The sequence below is a fragment of the Somniosus microcephalus genome, chromosome 1, assembly GCF_052327205.1.
Source record: "Somniosus microcephalus isolate GS21.2 chromosome 1, FLI_Smic_1.0, whole genome shotgun sequence".
NCBI classification, from domain to species: domain Eukaryota; kingdom Metazoa; phylum Chordata; class Chondrichthyes; order Squaliformes; family Somniosidae; genus Somniosus; species Somniosus microcephalus.
The window spans coordinates 16,123,673-16,148,588 of NC_140987.1; the positions used below are offsets into that span (position 1 = coordinate 16,123,673).

At 50.6% G+C, this 24,916-nt stretch overlaps 1 protein-coding gene across 1 annotated transcript in view; it reads right to left on the reverse strand.

Moving 5' to 3' along the window:
- Window positions 1-18,404, reverse strand: part of LOC147123949 (serine/threonine-protein kinase NIM1-like) — a 74,385-nt gene extending 55,981 nt beyond the window's left edge. The window contains exon 1 of the mRNA XM_085969922.1: window positions 18,302-18,404. The gene's annotated coding sequence lies outside the window, so the exon portion shown is untranslated. The remainder of the gene's footprint in view (window positions 1-18,301) is intronic.
- Window positions 18,405-24,916: the final 6,512 nt, after the last annotated feature.

The window sequence follows — 24,916 nt, forward strand, 5'->3', positions numbered from 1 at the left end:
CCCTTTTAGCTAAACAGTACATAACATTCGATTAATAATTAAATAACATATTTACAATTACAGTTGCTAGATGCATTAGTTGAAGTTAAGCAATTATAAGTTCAGTCTTTGAGGAGGCTTCCTGATTCTGTCTGGATAACGCCTCTTTGGGGTATCAGGTTCTTCTGGCAAAGTTGATTCGGGATCAACGTCGTTGTTTGCTTCCTCTGCTTCCAATATCACCGATTCTGAGGTAGATGCAATTGGTACTTCGGTTTCATCACCAGGTGTATAGGATCGTGGTGTAGATTTGACGTTTTCCAGTGACTCTAGAATCTGGTCAGCATGGCGTCTTACAATGCTCTCTCCAATGTCCACGGTATACATTAGAGGTCCTTGCCGTGTGCAGATCGTTCCTGGCTGCCATTTCTCTGTGCGGTAGTCCCGGGCCAAAACTGGTTGACCTATCTTAAAACTCCTGGTCGGCCTTTCATTCATATTCTGAAACTGCCTGTTCTCCACATCTCTTCTGATGTTTGGCTTAACCAAATCCAAGCGGCATCGTAGTCTTCGATTGAAGAACATCATGGCTGGAGTTTGGTTGGTAACCGCATGTATCGCATTCCGGTAGGCAAACAAGAAGTTATCCACCTTGTGTTGTAGGGGTATGTCTTCATTACACATTGCCTTGATAGCCTTCTTGAATGTTTGAACGAACCTCTCAGCCAATCCATTGGTGGCTGGATGATATGGGGTGGATGTGTAATGCTTAACACCATTGTTCTTTAAGAACCTCCGGAACTCTTCAGACACAAACTGTGGTCCATTGTCGGAGCAAATCTGTTCAGGCAGCCCATTTCTGGCGAATATGGTTCGTAAGACTGTGATAGTTTTTTCTGTGGTGGTTGAGGACATTTTTTTTCTGTGGTGGTTGAGGACATTTTTATTACCTCTGGCCACTTTGAATGTGCATCCACCGCAATTAAAAACATCGAGTCCATAAAGGGACCAGCAAAATCAATGTGCACCCTTTGCCATGGAGATGAGGGCCACTCCCATGGATGTAGAGGGGCTTGTGGTGGGGCGTTTTGGACCTTCTGGCATCCTGTACAGCTCTTGGTCATCTCTTCGATTTCTCTATCGATTCCCGGCCACCACACAAACGCTCTGGCTAAGTTCTTCATTTTTACCCCTCCCAGATGACCCTCATGAAGCTCATTGAGCACTCTATCCTTCAATTTGGGTGGAATTACTACTCTGGATTCACACATCAAGGTTCCTCTGCACACTGACAGCTGTTCTCTTCTCAGCGAGAATGCTGGCAGCAGTGGTTCGCCATGTGCTGGCCATCCCTTCACCGTTAAATCATAGACCCAGGAGAGTGTCGGGTCATTTCGTGTTTCCTTTTCTATGTTTGCATTCGTCACAGGGAGACATTCGACTATGGTCGAGTGGAATATCTCCACTAGATCCACTGCAGGTGCTTCTTCCACCGTCGGCAATGGTAGGCACGACAATCCATCAGCATTCCCATGCTATTTAGTCCCTTTGTACTCGATGTCATATTGGTGTGCCCCTAGGAAAAGGGACCACCTCTGTAGCCGTTGTGCTGTCATTATCGGGACGCCCTTCTGAGGGTTGAAAATGGAGACAAGAGGTTGATGATCAGTTAGTAGAGTAAATTTCTGACCGTGCAGGTAGTGATTGAACTTCTTCACCCCCCACACCAGGCTGAGGGCCTCTCTGTCAATCTGGGCGTAGTTACGCTCGGCTGAAGTTAACGAGCGTGACGCAAAAGCTATCGGCCTCTCTGAACCATCAAGGAATTTATGTGACAGTACCGCTCCAATGCCGTAGGGAGACGCATCACACGCCAGTCTTATCGGTAGTGATGGGTTGTAGTGAGCCAATACTTCTCTTGAAGTGATTAGGTCTTTACTCTTCTGAAAGGCCCGCTTACATTCATCGCTCCATTTCCATGCTACTCCAGTTTGTAGTAGGGCGTTCAGTGGGTGCAGAATTGTGGACAAGTTCAGCAAAAACTTATGGTAGTAATTCACCAATCCGAGGAATGACCTCAGTTGCGACACATTTTCAGGCACTGGAGCCTTAACTACCGCTTCAATTTCGTCAGGGGACTTATGTAACCCCTCTTCATCAATCACGTGGCCACAATATGATATCTGTTTCTTAAAAAACTCGCACTTGGGGCGATTGGCTCGTAGCCCATGTTCTCTTAGTCTAGTGAGCACCTGCTCTCGGTTGGCAAGGTGTTCACTGTCATCTTCACCTGTCACTAGGATGTCGTCCAAGTAACACTGAGTCCCCAGAATCCCTTGCAGGACTTGTTCCATCGCTCTTTGCCATTTCGCCGGAGCTGATGCTACTCCGAATAGCAGTCGATTATACTGGTAAAGACCTTTGTGAGTGTTTATCGTGAGATACTTCCTAGAGGATTCTTCAACCTCCATCTGCAAATATGCTTGTGCTAGGTCAATTTTTGTAAAACGCTTCCCTCCAGATAGTGAGGCGAAAATATCTTCTATCCTCGGAAGAGGATATTGTACTGTGTGAAGGACAGGGTTCACCATCACCTTGAAGTCCCCACAGATGCGAACCTTCCTTGGCTCCTCAGACTTATTGTTTAACGTTTTCTTCATGACAGGAACGATGGGTGTTGCCCACTCGCTCCAGTCTACTTTAGATAACACGCCTGCATCCTCCAGATTCTCCAGCTCTGCCTCGACGGCTGGGCGAATTGCATACGGTACCGGTCTTGCTTTGAAAAACTTGGGAATTGCATTCTCTTCTATTTTTAATCGAGGCGGTTACGCCTTTAAGAGTTCCCAGTCCTTGTTGAAATACCTCTTTGGCGTTAGCTAAGATTGTTGACAATCGTCCAGGAGTGACGTCGTCATCCTTTTTACCAGCCACCGTCAGTGCCTGAATGGAGTGCCAGTCTAAACTTATCTTTCTGATCCATTCACGTCCCAATAACGGTGGTCCACCATCTTGCAGTATGTAGAGGTACAATTTCTGTATTTCCTTGCCGTTGTATTCGACAGGCACCCTTATTTTTCCACTGGGGTATACTTTTTGCCCCGTATACATCTTCAAGACAATGGATGTCTCTTTCAAGGGTATGTGTGAGAATAGCCGCTCGTAGTCTCGTCGATTCATGACGGTCAGAGCTGATCCTTTATCCAATTCCATTTTGACTTGGGACCCTGCTATCGTGAGGGTGACCCAAATGGTTCGGTGATCCTCTTTTGCGATTATGTTGTAAAGTTTGAGACAGCTTAGTCTCTTGTTCCCGGATTCACTATCACTCTTCTGGTCTTCGGAACTACTGTCCGTCATCTTTTGTACTTTCCTGTACTGTTCCTTAGTAGCCTTTTTGTTGTCGTTGGTCTTCTTCCCAGACCTCCAAACTCGTGCAATGTGTCCCATCTTTCCGCATTGCCTACATATTTTGTCCTTGGACCAGCAGTCCTTCTGGTCATGGGTTGTTCTGCCGCAGCGATAACATTTTGCAAATCCCCGTGTCATTTCGTGGGTGCCGTATTCCTGTGGCTTTTGCTGTATTTCCGCAGCTCCCCTTGCTGCTGCTCCGTACGATACTGCCACGCTGAAAGCCTTATCTAGCGTCAGCTCTTTCTCTGAGAGTAACCTCTTCTGGGTTCCTTCACTCAGGAGTCCACAGACAAATTTGTCCCATAGGGTATCTGCCAGTCCTGCTCCGAACTGGCAGTGCTTTGATAGCTTGCGTAGTTCCGTAAGGTAATCAGCATTGCTCTCATCTTTATGCTGATTTTTCTTGTGGAATTTAAATCTTTCTGCTATCAGCAGCGGTGTAGGATTTAGGTGTTCCTGTAGGATATCAACAATTTCATTAAAACTCTTCGCCTTCGGTTTGGCTGGAGTAATCAGGTTCCGTAATAGACCATACGTTCTTGCGCCCATTAAGTTTAGTAGTACCGATGCCTTTTTCTCATCGGCTACTTCGTTTGCCTCGCAATATACCTCGACTCTTTCCACATACGTGGTCCAGTCTTCTATTGCATTATCGATGGCAGTGATATTGCCAGTCTTCGGCATCTTGGAAATCTAAGATGGCGCCTCCCGCACTTTGCCTTCTTCCCCGCTGGATTAAGATGGCGCCTCCTGCGCCTTCTGTCTCCTCCGCTGCTGCTAGCGCTGTTGCTGGCGTTTTATGCCTTGATGGCGATGCCCTATGGTCTTCGCGCACTTCCCCCCGCGCTGCTGCTAACGCCGCTCTCCGCGGTTCCCGTAGCAAACTGCAGCTCCTCGCGGCTTTCTGCGCTTCTAATTTAAAAAAAAATTATTTCCCCGTCGTCGGAGCAACCCTGCGGGATACTTGCCTCCCTCTTTTTGGGTTTGTACGCTGCCCGGCTTCGTAGCACCGGCCGCGCCCTGTGTGCTCCACCCTCTCTCTCGCTCTCCTCTTCCCGACAACGCTGCTCGGCCCCATTGAAAAGCCACCCGATCGAGCTCTAGACTGCCGCAGCCCAGGAAGGATCGGTGTACTACCTGCCACCAGCCCGATTAGCTGAAACACCATCGACAGGATAACCAAGCCCCGCTCTCAACAGCCTCTCCTGCAAATCTTCAACTCCGATGAATCAGAGGCGGATGCCCACGGTCGACGCCTGTTTCTTCTGTTCGTTTTATTTTTTTTACTTTCTTCCTTCTGGCCTCAACCTCTGATAACTTCGCTTCAGGGATGGATCCCCATGAGGTGGTGCAGACTGTAGGTAAGTTCGGATCTGCTCGTCACCAGTATTATGTCCGTGTGTAATTGAGACACGGACTGCAGGAGTTGGTTATAACAGGTCTTTACTGAGTGGAGACAAACTGGAACTAACTATGCAAAGTTACTACACAGGCTTATATACAGGGGTGGTCACTACTGGTACTGCAGTATACAGGGGCTGCAGAATATAGTTCCTTCTGCAAAGTACATACACTACAGGGAACAGGCAGGGAAGTGGAGTTGAGGCCAAGATCAGATCAGCCATGATCTCATTGAATGACGGAGCTGGCTCGGGGGACCAAGTGGCCGACTCCTGCTCCTATTTCTTATGTTCTTATGTAGACATGCCACTGTCCACCACTTCAGTTACTTTCTCAAAACATTCAATTAGGTTTGTTGGACATGACCTACCCTTTAGAAATCCATTTTGGCTTTCTTTAATCAGCTCAAATTTCTCCAAGTGCTCAGTCACTCTGTCCTTAATTATAGATTCCAATAGCTTCCCCACAACAGATGATTAGTCTCTCATTTCCTGGTTTCTCTCTCGCCTTTCTTAAATAATGGAGTTACATTTGCAATTCTCCACTCCAAGGGGAAAGATCCTGAATCGAGAGTGCTTTGGAAGATTATGACTGAAGCATCTGCAATTTCCTCACTTATTTCCTTTGAAGCCCTGGGGTGGAAACCATCAGGTCCTAGGGAATTGCCAATCTTTAGTGCCATTATTTTTTCTAATAGATTTATTATTAGTTTCCCTGGAATGTCAGGTATATTATCCTCTTCCTCTAGCATGAAGACTGACACAAAGTAATTACTCAACAAGTCCTTTGATCATTTTAAATACTTCAATTAGAACACCGCTCGTACTGAAGGTTAATTAGCTAGTTAATTAGCTCTTGTTGTTTTGTTCGTTGAGTTGCAATGAGTGGTGGAAGCTGATTCAATACTAACTTTCAAAAAGGGAATTGGATAAATATTTAGAATCTTAAAATCATACAAAACAGAAGGAGGCCATTCGGCCCATCGTGCCTGTTATTTTCTTTGAAATGGATTTTTTTTAGGGCTATGGGGAAAGAGCAGGGGAGTGGGATTAATTGGAGAGCTCTTTCAAAGAGCTGGCACAGGCACGATGGGCCGAATGGCCTCCTTCTGTGCTGTACGATTCTCTGATAAAACAGCGAGAGAGCAGAGCAGATGGGCAATTCCTCTCCCGTGTTAAATAATGCATGGGCCGTGTGAGGAGTTATTAATTATTAGTGCAATGCAGCCTCAGGTACAGGAGGCCTGCCACCACTCTGTCCGTATCCTGGCACAGTCGAGGCTTATAGCGGACGCCTCTTCTCCTGTAGTTACGCTGTTGGAGCCAAGTCGCCTCCTGTTCACTCTTTCCTCTCTGCAGCACAGCTCAGCCGTGTAAAGAGCCAATGAGTGCGTTAATGGACTCTCCACAAGGCTCTCGCCATCTTTAGAAGGCTGCAGAAACTGGCTTCAAATCTATTAGGAAAGGCTGAACAGGCTGGGGCTCTTTTCTCTAGAAAAGAGAAGGCCGAGGGGTGACCGGACAGAGGACTTTAAAATTATGAAAGGGTTTGATAGGGTAGACGTAGAGAAGATGTTCCCACTTGCTGGCGAGACCAGAACTAGGGGCAATAAATATAAGATAGTCACTAGTAAATCCAATCGGGAATTCAGGAGAAACCTCTTTACTCAAGAGTGGTGAGAATGTGGAACTCGCTACCACAGGGAGTGGTTGAGGTGAATAGCAGAGATGCATTTAAGGGGAAGCTCGATAAACACATGAGGGAGAAAGGAATAGAAGGATATGCTGATGGGGTGAGATGAAGAGGGGCGGGAGGAGGCTTGTGTGGAGCATAAACACCGGCACGGACCAGTTGGGCCGAATGGCCTGTTTCTGTGCTGTAAATATTGTGTAAAATCCAGCCAGACTGATGGTGGGGGGGGGGGGGAAAGTCTCCACAGAGACGTGGCTGTAAGGGTCGGATATGAATTAGGTTTGGGCTGTCCCAATCTAGTGGGTAAAGATTCGGAGTGGGTGTGTACGCAGGGAACAAAACGAGTCATAATTTGATACAACGAATTAAGAGAGGTCACAGGATGGCTAATGTGGTAAAGGACAGAGGGAGCTTTACTCTGTATCTAACCCGTGCTGTACCTGCCCTGGGAGTGTTTGATGAGGCAGTGTAGACGGAGCTTTACTCTGTATCTAACCCGTGCTGTACCTGCCCTGGCAGTGTTTGATGGGACAGTGTAGAGGGAGCTTTACTCTGTATCTAACCCATGTTGTACCTGCCCTGGGAGTGTTTGATGGGACAGTGTAGAGGGAGCTTTACTCTGTATCTAACCTGTGCTGGACCTGCCCTAGGAGTGTTTGATGGGGACACTGGTTGCCATGGATAGTAAAGCGTTACCCCGCCCTGCTTTACCGTTCTTAATCGTGACAAACACAAAGGTCCAGGTGCCCTTCCCCAACTCGACTAAACCGCCAGATACTCCCGAGTGACGACTAACGTTACATAACGCAGAAACCAATAGAGATGAAGTGAATCTGTAACTCACAGCATCGCCCAGAGAAACCGAGCCAAACACTGTCTGTCTGGTCATTTTATAACCTGTGCTTTGGGACTAAAAGGGTTAAGGATCTTTCGTTGGACTTTTGTTTGAGAAAATGAAGCTTAATATTTAGCTTTGTTGGCCGATTCCTCTTACTGATCCACTCTCCGCACAGTCTAACCCGCTGCGGATTAGTGCACACACAATGAGCGCAACAGAAGAATCATCGTTGTCAAGGCAACCATCAGGAAGTGTAACCTATTAATCCCCTCCAACCACATTCTGCCTTGCACAGAAGCAAAGGTCATGATGAAAGTGAGCAGAGAGAGAGAGTGAGAGTGAGAGAGGCAGAGAGATTAGGCAGGTCCGGTGGGCAAGGCAGATAAACTGAGCTCATATTGTCTTAGTAGCTTCGAGGCTTATACAGCCTATGAGCCTTGAGCTCATCCAAAACTCTGCTGCCCATGTCCTAACTCGCACCAAGTCCTGTTCACCCATCACCCTGATGCTGGCTGACCTACAATGGCTCCCGGTCCGCAAAGCCTCAATTTTAAAATTCTCATCGTTGTATTTTCAAGTCCCTCCATGGCCTTGCCCTTCCCCCTCTCTCTCTAACCTCCTCTAGCCCCACAACCCTCCAAGACCTCGGTCTCCTCCAACACTGACCTCTTGCGCATCCCTGATTTTCATCACCTCACCCTTGGCGACTTGGGCCCTAAACCTCTTAAAGGTTTTAGGGAATTTCCTTCTCTAAACCTCTCCGCCTCTCTACCTCTCTCTCCTCCTTTAAGACGCTTCTTAAAACCGACTTCTTTGCCCAAGCTTCTGGTCACCTGCCCTAATATCTCCTTCTGCGGCTCTTCGGTGTCCAATTTTGTTTGATAAATGCTCCTGTGAAGCGCCTTGGGACATTTTACGGTATTAAAGGCGCTGTATAAATACAAGCTGTTGTTGGTATTGTTGTTGTAAGGCCCAAGCTCAGAAACGGCTGTGAAGATGTTCAGCTAGGCTGTGGACAAACCCAGTGGCCTGGTGATTGCAGAGATCTTGTTGTCAACAGTCAGCGCATCAAAGCCATCAGACAAAAGGAGATGGGGTAAAAAGAAAAAATGAAAGACTTGCATTTAGCTGTGCAAGGTCCGGTGAAAATAGAAGGCAAGGAATCAGGAATGGAAAGAGGGCAGAGAGAGAGAGAGCAAGCGGAAGAAGAAAAGGAGAGAAGGAAAGAGATAGGAAGGAAGAAAGGGAGGAAGAAAGGAGGCAGGAAGGGGAGGGAGGGCGGAACGAGGGAAGGGGAAAAAGGAAGGGGAGGGGAAGAAGGGAAAGGGGAACGGAGGCTTTGTGCAAGAAAGAACTCGCATTTATATAGCGCCTTTCACGACCTCAAGACATCCCAAAGCACTTTGCAGCGGGTGAAGTATTTTTAAGAAGTGCAGTCACTGATGTAATGCAGGCAACCCAGCAGCCACTATGAGAAGGGTGGGGAATAAATTGGATTTGACACTCCGTCTTTCCCTGTGGGAAACAACTGGTCCAGCAGCTGTTCTCCAACACGTCGGTGCAACCACTATTGAAAGTTTTTTTTTTAAAGACATGGGTCATATCACCCTCTCCTTCCTATTTTAATTGCCGGAATTTTGTATTTTTGGGATGTGGGCGTCACTGGCAAGGCCGGCATTTATTGCCCATCCCTAGTTGCCCTCGAGAAGGTGGTGGTGAGCCGCCTTCTTGAACCGCTGCAGTCCGTGTGGTGAGGGTGCTCCCACAGTGCTGTTAGGGAGGGAGTTCCAGGATTTTGACCCAGTGACACAAGCCTAAATCAGGAAGGGAACTTGGAGGTTCCCATGACATTGCTGCTCTTGTCATTCTCGGTGTCGGAGGGCACCGGGGAGGAATGTGCTGGCGATGTAACCTTGGCGAGTTGCTGCAGTGCATCCTGTCGATCGTGCACAATGCAACCACGCACGGTGTGCCATTGATGGAAGGGTGGATATCGAGTGCTGTGGCAAGGGCACCAATCAACTGAGCTGCTCTGTCCTGGACGGTGTGAAGCTTCGAGTGTTGTTTATTGAGGGAGAATTGGGCTCTGAGCAGGAACCTAGAGCAGGTGACCGAAAGCACGGACACAGAGGTGGGCTTAGAGGAAGCTGTTGTGTCTTTCGGATGAGATGTTAAAGCGAGGCTCCGTCAGCCCTCTCAGGTGGATGTAAAAGATCCCATGGCACTATTTCGAAGAAGAGCAGGAGAGTTATCCCCGCTGTCCTGGCTAATATTTATCCCATACCAACATCACTAAAAGCATTATCACATTGCTGTTTGTGGGATAGAATCATAGAAAAACTATGACATGGAAGGCAGCCACTTGCCCATTGTGTCCATGCCAGGATCTTGCTGAGCGCAAACTGGCTGCCACGTTTCGTACATTACAACAGTGACCACACTTCAAAAGTATTTCATTGGTTGTAAAGAGTTTTGGGATGTCCTGAGGTCATAAAAGGTGCTATATAAATGCAAGTTCTCTCAAAGGAGGGGAAGAGAGGCAAAGGGGCTGGGGGAGGGGGTCCAGAGTGTGGTTGTTGCATGCTTTGCACAGTGGATGCACCCATCACCATCACACTCCGCACTTGTGTGTTGTGAGCCCGCCCCCCTCCCCAACCTGCGTACATGGTTCCCCCGCCCCTCCCCACTGCTGCAATGGCACTGACCAAGGTAAGGAACTCAATAGTTATGCATCACGGACAAAAAGCAAAATGCCTCTCCCACCATCAGCGAGACCTGCTGGGGTACAGTCCACGGGCCCTGCCACCTTCCAATACGTCGCCCAGGTGGCTGTGCTTAAGGTGCGAATGTTGTAGGCTATTCCACCATGGTTGGAGTCACAGCCGAGATCGATGCTCAGCCCTCATCCAGCGTCGATACACCCAACTAACTGGCAAACATAGGAACAGGAGGAGGCCATTTGGCCCTTTGAGCCTCTTCCACCATTCAATCAGATCACGGTTGGTCTGTATCTCAACTCCATTCACCCGCTTTTGCTCCATATCCCTGGATACCCTTCCCCAACAAAAATCTATTAAACCAAGTCTGGAAAGCTCCAATTGACCCCCAGTATCCACAGCCTTTTGGGGGCGAGAGTTCCGGATTTCCACCACCCTTTGTGTGAAGAAGTGCTTCCTGACATCACCCCTGAACGGCCTGGCTCTAATTTTAAGCCTGTTCCCCTCACACTGGACTCTCTCTCCAGAGGAAATAGTTTCTCTCTATCTACTCTATCATTTTAAACACCTCAATTAGATGATAATGTATCGAGCAAGTGGAAATCCTGAGCATTATTTTCCAAGTTAAAATGGGAAATGGGTTCAAACCGGCTTCTAACGGTTATACCGGTTACCCAGGAGCAGGTCGCACCATTCCTGATCTGGTAACCTGGGCCGTAAACTGCACAGCCGTGGTGTAAACAATGACGCCATGGAACAGTAATCGCCATCATCATCAGTCGCCCTTCGATTTCGATGACAACGGACGGAATATCAGCACGGTTTTTTTTTCCGCAGCGAGTTCTTTGATAAGAACATAAGAAACAGGAGCAGGAGTCGGCCAACCGGCCCCTCGAGCCTGCTCCGCCATTCAATAAGATCATGGCTGATCTTCGACCTCAACTCCACCTTCCCGCCCCGATCCCCACTCCCTTAGAGTCCACAAATCTATCGATCTCAGCCTTGAATATACTCGACGACTGAGCGTCCACTGATGAGACCTGCTTACATAGAATTTACAGCACAGAAAACAGGCCATTCGGCCCAACTGGTTTAATGCCCCACACGAGCCTCCCCCCCATTCTACTTCATCTCACCCTACCAGCATATCCTTCTATTCCCTTCTCCCTCATGTGTTTATCCAGCATCCCCTTAAATGCATCTCTGATATTCACCTCAACCACGCCCTGTGGTAGCGAGTTCCACATTCTAACCACTCTGAATTCCCTATTGGATTTATTAGTGACTATCTTATATTGATGACCCCTAGTTTTGGACTCTCCCCTCCACAAGTGAAAGATCTTCTCTACGTCTACCCTATCAAACCCTTTCACCATTTTAAAGATCTCCGTCTGATCACTTTTCAGTCTTCTCTTTTCCAGCCTGTTCAATCTTTCAGGAACACTTTCTTATGATGAAAAGGATGAACCTTCTCCCATCCCTGGGCCGAGTGCAGATCCTTCATGTAGAGGTGTCACACTGGAATGGGAATCGCCTATGGAGTTTGAAGATCCAAACAGTTTTTGGCCACAGAGAGCTGCTGGATTATTAATTATTTTATTGGACCTTTACATAAGAACATAAGAATTGGGAGCAGGAGTCGGCCATTCGGCCCCTCCAGTTTGCTCCGCCATTCAATAAGATCATGGCTGATCATCCACCTCATCTCCACTTTCCTGCCCTATCTCCATATCCCTTGATTCCCCTAGAGTCCAAAAACCTATCGATCTCAGTCCTGAATATACTCAACGATTGAGCATTCACAGCCCTCTGGGGCAGAGAATTCCAAAGATTCACAATCCTCTCTGAGTGAAGAAATTCCTCCTCATTTCGGTCTATCCTCGGCCGACCCCTTATCCTGAGACTGTGCCCCCTAGTTCTAGACTCTCCAGCCATCACCTCGGTGCTCGCTGAACTACATTGGCTCCCGGTCCATCAACACCTTGATTTTAAAATGCTCACCCTTGTTTTCCCTATCTCTGTAACCTCCTCCAGCCCCACAACCCCCAGAGATCTCTGCGCTCCTCCAATTCTGGCCTCTTGAGCATCTCCAATTTTAGTCGCTCCACCATTGGCTGTGCCTTCAGCTGCCTGGGCCCTAAGCTCTGGAATTCCCTCCCTAAACCTTTCCGCTTCTCTACCGCCCTCTCCTCATTTAAGACATTGCTTAAATCCTACCTCTTTGACCAAGCTTTTAGTCACCTGTCCTAATACCTCTTTCTTTAGCTTGGGGACAATTCTTGTCTGATTACGCTCCTGTGAAGTGCCTTGTTTTACTATGTCAAAGGCACTATTTGAATGCGAGCTGTTGTTGTTCTTAGCCGTGGCTCAGTGGGCAGCACCCTCACCTCTGAGTCAGAAGGTTCAAGCCCCACTCCAGAGACTTGAGCACAACAATCTAGGCTGACACTTCAGTGCAGTACTGAGGGAGCGCTGCGCTGTCAGAAGTGACATCTTTCGGATGAGACTTTAAACCTCTCAGGTGGCCATTTTAAAGATCCCATGGCACTACTCGAAGAAGGGCAGGGGAGATCTCTCCGGTGTCCTGGGGTCAAAATTTATCCCTCAACCAACATCACTAAAAACACAGATTATCTGGTCATTATCACATTGCTGTTTGCGGGGGCTTGTTTGCGCAAATTGGCGGCCATGTTTCCTACATTACAACAGTGACTACACTTCAAAAAAAAAAGTACTTAATTGGCTGTAAAACACTGTGGGACTTCCTGAGGTCATGAAAGGCGCTGTATTAATAAATACAAGTCTTTCTTTTCTTTGTTAATTCCTTTGAAGAGCGGCTATCAATCGCTCAAGATCAAAAGGGCCGATAGCACGAATGCTCATAATATCACACCACAAGGTTAATGAGGAGGCTATCGCCCGCTTTCTGTTTTCACACTTGCACATTACAGGGCTCCCTCCACACCAGAGTCAAGGCTTCGCAGACATGAAACTACACGGGAGGACACATTCATATTTAGATCAGTCAATTAATAAACAGCCCAGTGCAGAAACTGCAGCAGCCTCCAGAACTCCACACAGCTAAGTGCAATGCGTTCTCTTCAAAGCAACCTCATTACGTTAATTCAGGATGTACTGTCTGGCCTTCTTTGAAGCAAGAAAGGAAAAAATAAAAGCTATTGAAGGCAGCTGGTGATTATATTAAGATTAACCAGCACAAATCTTTACAAATGGCACCGGCCAGAGATGGTAAACAACAAGCGCTTGCATTGATGGGGTATCTTTAACAGGGTAAAGCCCTGAAATTCCAGTAAAGTACTGAAAAATCAGACGGCTTGGGGTGGGTGGAGATGTGGCGACAGAGGTATGTTTTGAAGGAGGGGAGTGAGGGAGAGGAGTCTGGGGAGACTTGGGGAGGGGAGGTGGGGTTAGGGCGGTATGCAAGGGTAACAAGGCCCTCCTACTGATGGTGGAGCTGAGGGAAGGAGGGATGCAAAACAGGCCAGAGTCAGGAGATTGAAATGTACACACTGGCACATAGATAGAAAGAAAAGCAAAATCTCCCAAAGCGCTTCACAGCCAATGAAGTACTTTTTGAAATGTAATAACTGTTGTAATGTGGAAACGCAGCAGCCAGTTTGTGCACAGCAAGGTCCCACAACAGCAATGTGATAACGACCAGATAATCTGTTTTACTGATGTTGACTGAGGGATAAATATTGGCCCCAGAACAACGGGGAGAACTCCTCTGCTCTTTCAATAGTGGCCGTGGGATCTTTATCTTCCACAAGAAAGCAGTCGCGCCTTGGTTTAACGTCTCATCTGAAAGACGGCATCTACGACACTACAGCACTCCCTCAGTACTGCCCCTGCAACAGTGCGGCACTCCCTCAGTACAGCCCCTCCGACAGTGCGGCGCTCCCTCAGTACTGCCCCTGCAACAGTGCAGCACTCCCTCAGTACTGCCCCTGCAACAGTGCGGCACTCCCTCAGTACAGCCCCTCCGACAGTGCGGCGCTCCCTCAGTACTGCCCCTCCGACAGTGCGGCGCTCCCTCTGTACTGCCCCTCCGACAGTGCGGCGCTCCCTCAGTACTGCCCCTCCGACAGTGCGGCTCTCCCTCAGTACTGTCCCTCCGACAGTGCGGCGCTCCCTCAGTACTGCCCCTCCGACAGTGCAGCGCTCCCTCAGTACGGACCCTCCGACAGTGCGGCGCTCCCTCTGTACTGCCCCTCCGACAGTGCGGCGCTCCCTCAGCACTGCCCCTCCGACAATGCAGCACTCCCTCAGTACTGCCCCTCCGACAGTGCAGCTCTCCCTCAGTACTGCCCCTCTGACAGTGCAGCACACCCTCAGTACTGCCCCTCCGACAGTGCGGCGCTCCCTCTGTACTGCCCCTCCGACAGTGCGGCGCTCCCTCTGTACTGCCCCTCCGACAGTGCGGCGCTCCCTCAGTACTGCCCCTCCTACAGTGCGGCGCTCCCTCAGTACTGCCCCTCCGACAGTGCGGCGCTCCCTCTGTACTGCCCCTCCGACAGTGCGGCGCTCCCTCAGTACTGCCCCTCCGACAGTGCGGCGCTCCCTCTGTACTGCCCCTCCGACAGTGCGGCGCTCCCTCTGTACTGCCCCTCCGACAGTGCGGCGCTCCCTCAGTACTGCCCCTCCGACAGTGCGGCGCTCCCTCTGTACTGCCCCTCCGACAGTGCGGCGCTCCCTCTGTACTGCCCCTCCGACAGTGCGGCACTCCCTCTGTACTGCCCCTCCGACAGTGCACACTCCCTCAGTACTGACCCTCCGACAGTGCAGCGCTCCCTCAGTACGGACCCTCCGACAGTGCACACTCCCTCAGTACTGACCCTCCGACAGTGCGGCGCTCCCTCAGTACTGCCCCTCCGACAGTGCAGCGCTCCCTCAGTACGGACCCTCCGACAGTGCGACGCTCCCTCAGTACTGCACTGGAGTGTCAGCCTGGATTATGTTCTCACTTCTCTGGAGTGAGATTTGAACCCACAACTTTCTGACTTTATTGGACTTACTCAACATTAAACACATTCACAGCATCGTGATCATTCCTGTGTACCATTCATTCCTTCACCATTTATTAGCTTCAGAAATTAAAGTTCAATTTCTCATCCATGACATATTAACCTACTGACCTTCAAAAACTGGTCAAAAAATGCCATCCTTAAATTCTTTTAAAATGGGGAGAGAGGGGGTGGGGGAAAGAGAGAGGGGGCGGGGGGGGGAGAGAGAGGGCGCGGGGGAGAGAGAGAGGTGGGGGGGGAGAGAGAGGGGGGGCGGGGGGGGAGAGAGAGGGTGGGGAGAGAGAGAGAGAGGTGGCGGGGGGGGAGAGAGAGGGGTGGGCGGGGGGGGGGAGAGAGAGGGGTGGGCGGGGGGGGAGAGAGAGGGGTGGGCGGGGGGGGGGAGAGAGAGGGGGGCGGGGGGGGAGAGAGAGGGTGGGGAGAGAGAGAGAGAGGTGGCGGGGGGGAGAGAGAGGGGTGGGCGGGGGGGGGGGAGAGAGAGGGGGTGGGCGGGGGGGGGAGAGAGAGGGGGTGGGCGGGGGGGGAGAGAGAGGGGGGCGGGGGGGGAGAGAGAGGGGGGGGGCGGGGGGAGAGAGGGCGGGGGGGAGAGAGAGAGGGAGGGGTGGGCGGGGGGGGGATGAGAGGGAGGGGTGACGGGGGGGGAGAGAGAGGGCGGGCGGGGGGAGAGAGAGAGGGGGGTGACGGGGGGGGAGAGGAGAGTGGGGGTGGAGGAGAACTGCAGGAAGAGCAGCTGCAATGAGAGGGAGAAGGTGAAGAGCGAGCAGCGGAAGCACTGAAGGGGCTAAAACACTGCCCTTTGACATCTATGACACGGGTTTGAATCAAGCCCTGAGCCCCCACTCTCTCTGGCGGCTGCAAGGGGCTTCGTGAAAGGAGGTGAGCAGCTGTTGGCCATCTCCCAGTGCACACAGACCCACAGCCCACTGTCCACACAAGTTAGCAGTCCCCAAAACTGCAGGTACCACACTAATACAGCATGGGGTGCTGTTCTCAAAGAGGTCAGTCCGTCAATTGGGACAGTGTAGAGGGAGCTTTACTCTGTATCTAACCCTGTGCTAACCCAGCTATCAAAAGAACATTCAACCTATTAACCCAATCCTTCTTCTCTTCGGCAGTCCCTCGGAACCGAGGATGACTTACTTCCACATTAAAAAATGAGTTCTCAGGTGACTGATGAGTCCAATGTGGGACCTACAGTCTCTGTCACAGGTGGAGCAGACGGTGGTTGAAGGTGCGGGATGGGTGGGTGGGGTGCTTGGGTTGACGTGCGCTCCTTGCGCTTGGCTTCCGCTTGCTCCCGGTGAAGAGACTCGAGGTGTTCGGCACCTTCCCGGATGCTTCTCCTCCACTTTGTGCGGTCTTGGGCCAGGGATTCCCAGGTGTCGGTGGGGGTGTTACACTTTTTCAAGGAGGCTTTGAGGGTGTCCTTGAAGCGTTTCCTCTGCCCACCTGGGGCTCGCTTGCCGTGTCGGAGCTCCGAGTAGAGCGTTTGTTTTGGGAGTCTCGTATCGGGCATGCGGACGATGTGGCCCGTCCATCGGAGCTGATTGAGCGTGGTCAGAGCTTCGATGCTGGGGATGTTGGCCTGAGCAAGAACACTGACGTTGGTGCGCCTATCCTGCCAATGGACTTGCAGGATCTTGCGGAGGCAGCGTTGGTGGTACCTCTCCAGTGCTTTGAGGTGCCTGCTGTACACAGTCCATGTCTCTGAGGCATACAGCAGGGCAGGTATCACTGCTGCTCTGTAGAACATGAGCTTGGTGCCGGGTTTGAGGTCCTGGTCTTCAAACACTCTCTTCCTCAGGCGACCGAAGGCTGCACTGGCACACTGAAGGCGGTGTTGGACTTCGTCGTCGACGTCTGCCCTTGTTGACAGTAGGCTCTCAAGGTATGGAAAGTGGTCCACGTTGTTCAAGGAGAGGGGGCGGGGGGGAGAGAGGGGGCAGGGGGGGAGGGGAGAGTGGGGGGGGGAGGAGAACTGCAGGAAGAGCAGCTGCAACGAGAGGGAGAAGGTGAAGGTGAAGAGCGAGCAGCGGAAGCACTGAAGGGGCTAAATACTGCCCTTTGACATCTATGACACGGGTTTGAATCGAGCCCTGAGCCCCCACTCTCTCTGCCGGCTGCAAGGGGCTTCGTGAAAGAAGGTGAGCAGCTGTTGGCCACCTCCCAGTGCACACAGACCCACAGCCCACCGTCCACACAAGTTAGCAGTCCCCAAAACTGCAGGGACCACACTAATACAGCATGGGGTGCTGTTCTCAAAGAGGTCAGTCCATCAATTGGGACAGTGCAGAGGGAGCTTTACTCTGTATCTAACCCGTGCTGTACCTGCCCTGGGAGTGTTTGACAGGACAGTGTAGAGGGAGCTTTACTCTGTATCTAACCCTGTGCTAACCTAGCTATCAAAAGAACATTCAACCTATTAACCCAATCACCCCACAAACGAAAGCAGAAAGCAACAAGATTCAAGCTACAGGTGTCTGGAGCCATTTAGGAACTGACATCATACTGTACCTGCAGAATGAGAGAGTGACACCAGTGAAATCCATCAACATTGAACCAAATATTAAACAGCACAGTCTACTTCAGGATCATTCTTTACGACAGATTGAATCAAACACAGTCTCACTGAAACACACTGATATACCCCACACCCTCACTGCAACACTGAGATACCCCACACCCCTCACTGTAACACTCTGATATACCCCACACCCCTCACTGTAACACTCTTATATACCCCACACCCCTCACTGTAACACTCTTATATACCCCACACCCCTCACTGTAACACACTGATATACCCCACACCCCTCACTGTAACACTGATATACCCCACACCCCGCACTGTAACACTCTGATATACCCCAACACCCTTGTAACACTTCCAATTACATTCCTTATAAATATAAAATACATTCTTTCTATTTATTATAGGGTACGATTAAGTTCCAGTGTGTAACTTATTGCCAGGTATCCACTATTCTACATATAACCCCACCTGAGCCCCCGCAGTAGGTTGCAGCCTGGAGCCCAGTCCGTGCGGTCCCTCACTATCACACTGTCTGTTTGGAGAGAGCTGCAGCTCCAGAAATCACAGGCTCAGCTGCCAGCCCCAGCCTCACCCTGGTTTGACATAAGCGGAATCTGCTGCTGCCTCTTGCGCCCTTCCTTCCTGCCCGGACACAGCCACACTGCAGCACTTGCACCAGCCTTACCGTGTCATCCGCGGTTGCATTGCACCGAGGGGAAGCCGAGAGCCCCACACTTTAAATCCCTGCCATTGCTCTCCTTCCTTCCCCCCGCCTTTGCTGCTGCCCCGACCATCCCCATGGAAACCGAGTGATTGACAGCGCCCGCTCTGACCAATCAGGATGCCCGGCGCGGGGATCAAAGGCCCGGTTCGGCCAATCGGGACGCGCCGGAGGCTGTGATTGACAGGCGGCGGGTGATTGTGTTCGTCGGTTGCTGGGGTAACCGGCAGCGTGATTGACAGGAGCCGCCCGGCCGGCCGGCTGCAGCAGCGGCAGCAACAAGAGGCTCAGCTCAGCTCAGCCTGCCCGGCCTCTTGCACCCTTCCCTGGGCTGGTCCTCTCCCTGAGGGTGATCAGGGGGATATGGTACGGGAAGGCCGCCCTCCCTCACCTGCCCTCTGCACACCTGCCCTCTCAATAAATTAAAGGGGATACTAGCATCTATAATCGGGCAGAGGGTGTCCATAACTAACAATAAAAAATTTAATTAATTACATAGAATGGAGCAGGTGATGTGTTACTGTTGCGAGATGTGGGAGCCGGTGAACCCCATTGAGGCTCGCGGTGATTACGTCTGTGACAAGTGTCTGCTGCTAGAGGAACTCCAGCTCCATGTTGATGAGCTGGAGTCTGAGCTTCAGACACTGCGACACATCAGGGAGGGGGAGAAGTACCTGGACTCTGTGTATCAGGAGGTGGTCACACCTATGAAGTTAATTAATTCAGATGTAGCCCATGGTCAGGGACAGGACGGTGTGACTACGAGTGAGGCAGGTACGGGGATCCAGGAGGTAGTGTTGGAGGAGCCGCAGCCCTTGCTCTTGTCCAACAGGTTCGAGGTTCTTACTCCCTGTGGGGACAGGAGCAGGGACTGCAGGGAGGATGAGCAACCTGGCCACAGCACCGTGGAACAGGGGGCCATTCAAGAGGGGGGAGTAAATAGAAATGTTGTAGTGGTAGGGGATAGTATTATTAGGGGGATAGATAGAGTTCTCTGCAGCCGAGAGCAAGAGTCCCGTAGGCTGTGTTGCCTACCCGGTGCCAGGGTTAAGGACATCTCCTCTGGGCTGGAAAGAAACTTGCAGTGGGAGGGGGTGAATCCAGTTGTCGTGGTCCATGTTGGTACAAACTGTGATGAAATATGTCATTCATCAGACTCTGTATTTAGCTACATATATTGTATTGCCTGCTCCTGTGTTTGTATTGCCTGCTCCTGTGTTTTACCTTGTATTGTATATAGTGCACCGCCCCCCCTTTCTCCCCATTGGGTGTGTCGGCTCCGCCCATACCTGGCCCTACTTAAGACAAGCCCAGGCTTGTCTTGCAGCAGAACAGCAGAATGTTAGGTGAAGCTAGGTGAAAACACAGGCATCTTTCTTTGCGAATAAAAGCCTTGTTTTATCCAGTTAACTTTGAGCCTTGAAGTTATTGAGGCGCATCAATTTTATTAGCAAACTTTCAACGATGGATCAACTTTTGAAACCGGAACGCTTGGATTTGGACCCGCATGCTTCGGATGCATCGGCACGGTTTGGACACTGGTTCCAGTGCTTGGAATTTTTTATGGCCACCTCCGAAGCCGTCACAGCCTCTAAAGCCACCGGAGATGTGAAACTCGGGATCCTGCAGAATCGGGTAAGCCACCGAGTTTTTCCACTCATCCAAGACGCCGCCACCTACCTGGATGCCTGCAACATTCTAAAGGCCCACTATCAGCGGCCTACCAACGAAGTGTACGCCAGGCATCTGCTTGCTACCTGCACACAGCGACCCGGAGAGTCGCTAGAGGACTTTCTAGTCACCCTAAAAGTGCTTGGCAAAGACTGCAACTGCAAAGACGTGAAAGCCACGGTATACACCGACGAGCTTATTCGGGATGCCTTTATCACAGGCCTTAGCTCTAATTACATCCGGCAGAGACTGCTAGAGAAAACGGGCCTAGACCTGACACAGGCTGTGGACACAGCGCGATCGCTGGATGTGGCTCAGAAGAACTCTGACTCCTACTCTTCAGGCCGCGCGGCCCACGCCGCCTCTGCTTCCCCGCCCGGTAGCCCAACACCGTCGGGGCCCTGCTCTCCCCCCAGAAGCCCTACGACCGCCGCGACGCATCGGGGCCCCAAATGCTACTTCTGCGGGCAGCCGAAGCACACCAGGAACTTGTGCCCGGCGAAAGGCACCACCTGCTGTAAGTGCGGTAAGAAGGGGCACTTTGGGAAGGTGTGCAGAGGGAACCCCGCAGGCAAACCCGCCACCGCCGCGTGCGCGCCGTGGGAGCGGCCATCTTGGACGCCATCTTAGAGTCATAGTCATAGAGTCATAGAGTTTTACAGCACAGAAAGAGGCCCTTCGGCCCATCGTGTCCGCGCCGCCCATCCACCCCTGACCTGTCTAATCCCATTTTCCAGCATTTGGTCCATAGCCTTGTATGCAATGGCATTTCAAGTGCTCATCCAAATGCTTCTTGAATGTTGTGAGGGTTCCTGCCTCTACCACCCTTTCAGGCAGTGAGTTCCAGATTCCAACCACCCTCTGGGTGAAAAAGTTCCTCCTCAAATCCCCTCTAAATCTCCTGCCCCTTACCCTGAATCTATGCCCCCTTGTTATTGACCCCCCTACTAAGGGGAAAAGTTCCTCTTTATCTACCCTATCTATGCCCCTCATCATTTTGTACACCTCAATCAGGTCCCCCCTCAGCCTTCTTTGCTCCAAGGAAAACAACCCCAGCCTGTTTAGTCTTTCTTCATAGCTGAGGCGCTCCATCCCAGGTAACATCCTGGTGAATCTTCTCTGCACCCTCTCCAAAGCAATCACATCCTTCCTATAGTGAGGCGACCAGAACTGCACACAGTACTCCAGCTGTGGCCTCACCAGCGTTTTGTACAGCTCCATCATAACCTCCCTGCTCTTATATTCTATGCCTCGGCTAATGAAGGCAAGTATCCCATATGCCTTTTTAACCACCTTATCTACCTGTTCCGCTGCCTTCAGAGATCTATGTACATGTACACCAAGGTCCCTCTGACCCTCTGTACTTCCTAGGGTCCTACCACTCATTGTGTATTCCCTTGCCTTATTTGTCCGTCCAAAATGCATCACCTCGCACTTTTCAGGGTTAAATTCCATTTGCCACTTTTCCGCCCATCTGACCAACCCGTTTATATCGTCCTGTAGCCTGAGGCTTTCCTCCTCGCAATTTACCACCCCACCAATTTTCGTGTCATCTGCGAACTTACTGATCATACCTTTTACATTCTCATCCAAATCATTTATGTAGATCACAAACAACAAGGGACCCAGCACCAATCCCTGAGGTACCCCACTGGACACAGGCTTCCAGTCACAAAAGCATCCTTCGACCATCACCCTCTGCCTCCTGCCACTCAGCCAGTTTAGGATCCAACGCGCCAAGGCACCCTGGATCCCATGGGCGCTTACCTTCTTGACCAGTCTCCTATGCGGGACTTTGTCAAAAGCTTTACTGAAGTCCACGTAAACCACATCCACAGCATTTCCCTCATCCACCCCCCTAGTCACCCCCTCAAAAAATTCAATCAGATTTGTCAGACATGATTTACCCTTGACAAAGCCATGCTGACTATCCCCGATTAATCCTTGCCTCTCCAAGTGGAGACTAATTTTGTCCCTCAGAATTTTTTCCAATAATTTCCCTACCACAGATGTTAGGCTCACTGGCCTGTAGTTCCCTGGTTTATCCCTGCTACCCTTCTTGTATAATGGTACTACATTAGCTGTTCTCCAGTCCTCTGGTACATCCCCTGTGGCCAGAGAGGTTCTGAAAATTTGTGTCAGAGCCCCTGCAATCTCCTCCTTTGCCTCCCACAGCAGCCTGGGATACATCTCGTCCGGGCCTGGGGATTTATCCACTTTTTGGCCTGCTAAAACCGCTAGCACCTCCTCCCTCTCGATGCTAATATGTTCAAGTATGTCACAGTCCCCTTGCCCGATTTCTCTGTCTGCATCGCCTCTCTCCATAGTGAACACAGATGCAAAAAATTCATTTAAAACCCCGCCTACATCATCTGGCTCTACACACAGATTGCCACTTTGGTCCCTAATGGGCCCTACCCTTTCCCTGGTTATCCTCTTGCCCTTAATATACTTATAAAACATCTTAGGATTTTCCTTTATTTTGCTCACCAGTGTTATTTCATGGCCCCTCCTCGCCCTCCTAATTTCTTTTTTAAGTATGCCCCTGCACTTTTTATACTCCTCTAGGGCTTCTTCCGTCTTTAGTCTTTTGTAACTGCCAAAAGCCCCCCTTTTATTTCTAATGCATTTTTGTATATCCCTTGTCATCCAAGGTTCCCTTTGCTTGTTGGTCCCACCCTTGACCTTTACAGGAACATGTTGGCGTTGTACTCTCTCTATTTCCCTTCTGAAAGTCTCCCACTGTCTTGATGTGGATTTTCCTATAAGTAGCTGCTCCCAGTCCGCTTTGGCCAGATCCTGCCTTATCATATTAAAATCGGCCTTCCCCCAATTTAGAACCCTTATTTCCGGGCCGTCTTTGTCTTTTTCCATGACCACCTTAAATCTCACCGAATTATGGTCACTATCGCCAAAATGCTCTCCTACTGACACTTCCACCACTTGCCTGGCCACATTCCCCAGAATTAGGTCCAGTATCGCCCCCTCTCTTGTAGGACTTTCTACATGTTGGCTCAAAAAGCTCTCCTGGATGCACTTTAAGAATTCTGCACCCTCTAAGCCTTTCACACTCTGACTATCCCAATTTATATTGGGGAAGTTGAAATCCCCCACTATTATTACCCTATTATTTTCGCACTTTTCTGAGATTTGCCTACATATCTGTTCCTCTATCTCCCCCTGACTGTTTGGGGGCCTATAGTACACTCCCAGCAAAGTACTTGCCCCCTTTTTGTTTTTAAGTTCTACCCATATGGCCTCATTAGAGGAACCCGCTAATATATCATCCCTCCTTACAGCAGTAATTGACTCCTTAATTAATATTGCAACACCCCCTCCCCTTTTACACCCCCTTCTGTCTCGCCTGAAGATTCTATACCCCGGAATATTGAGCTGCCAGTCCTGACCCTCCCTCAACCATGTCTCCGTGATAGCAACAATATCGTACTCCCATGTGTTCAACAACAACTTCAGTTCGTCCACCTTATTTGCAAGACTCCTTGCATTAAAATAAATGCCTTCCAGCCCTGCCATATTCCCTTTTGCCTTCGCATATTTGCTCTGCCTTGTTTTTTTCTCTGTATTTGGCTGTAAATCACCCCCTGCTATAGCTCCACTCTGCACCCCATCCCCCTGCCAAGTTAGTTTAAACCCCCCCCAGCAGTGCTAGCAAACCTCCCCGCAAGGATATTGGTTCCCCTCTGGTTCAGGTGTAAACCGTCCGACTTGTACAAGTCCCACCTTTCCCAGAAGCAGACCCAGTGATCCAGGAAACTAAAGCCCTCCCTCCTGCACCATCCCTTTAGCCACGCATTCATCTGTTCTATCTTCCCATTCCTATACTCACTAGCACGTGGCACCGGGAGTAATCCAGAGATTACAACCTTTGAGGTCCTGCTCTTTAATCCTTCACCTAGCTCCCTAAATTCTTGCTGCAGGACCTCATCCCTCTTTTTACCTATGTCGTTGGTACCAATGTGGACCACGACCTCTGGCTGTTCACCCTCCCCCTCCAGAATGCCCTGCAGCCGCTCAGTGATATCCTTGACCCTGGCACCAGGGAGGCAACAAACCATCCTGGATTCACGTCTACGGCCACAGAAACGCCTATCTGTTCCCCTTACTATAGAATCCCCTACCACTATTGCTCTCCCACTCTTTTTCCCCCCTTCCTGGGCAGCAGGAGCACCCCCAGTGCCAGGAAGTTGGCTGCTGCTGCCTTCCCCTGGTGAGTCATCCCCCTCAACAGTATCCAAAGCGGCATACCTGTTTGAGAGGGGAATGGTCACAGGGTTCTCCTGCACTACCTGCCTGCTTCTATTGCTCCTCCTGGTGGTCACCCATTTCCTATCTTCCTGTGCAGCCCTTCCCTGCGGTGTGATCAACTCACTAAACGTGTTATCCACGAACCTCTCAGCATCGTGAATGCTCAACAACCCATCCACCCGCAGCTCCAGCGCCTCAATGCGGTTTGCTAGTAGCTGCAGATGGATGCATCTCTGGCACACGTGGTCATCAGGGGCACCGGCAGTGTCCCTGAATTCCCACATAGAGCAAGAGGAGCATATCACGGGGCTGGGCTCACCTGGCATGACCTTCCCTTTACTTAGGGAAGGTCATGCCAGGTGGGGTCCGACCTCGTGGGGTCCGCCATCTCACGAGCAGACATCGTGGATGCCATCTTACCCGGCCTCGTGTGGCCCACCATCTTGTCCCGATCAGGGCCCTACAGTGGCGTCGATCACAGTGGACCAGTCCAGACCACACCCACTATCCAAATCGATGGTGGACATCGAGGTAAACGGGTGCAAGGTTAAATGTTTAATTGACAGCGGGAGCACGGAGAGCTTCATTCACCCTGGTCTGGTACAACGACTCTCTCTAACTATAGTCCCTACTCAGGGCACG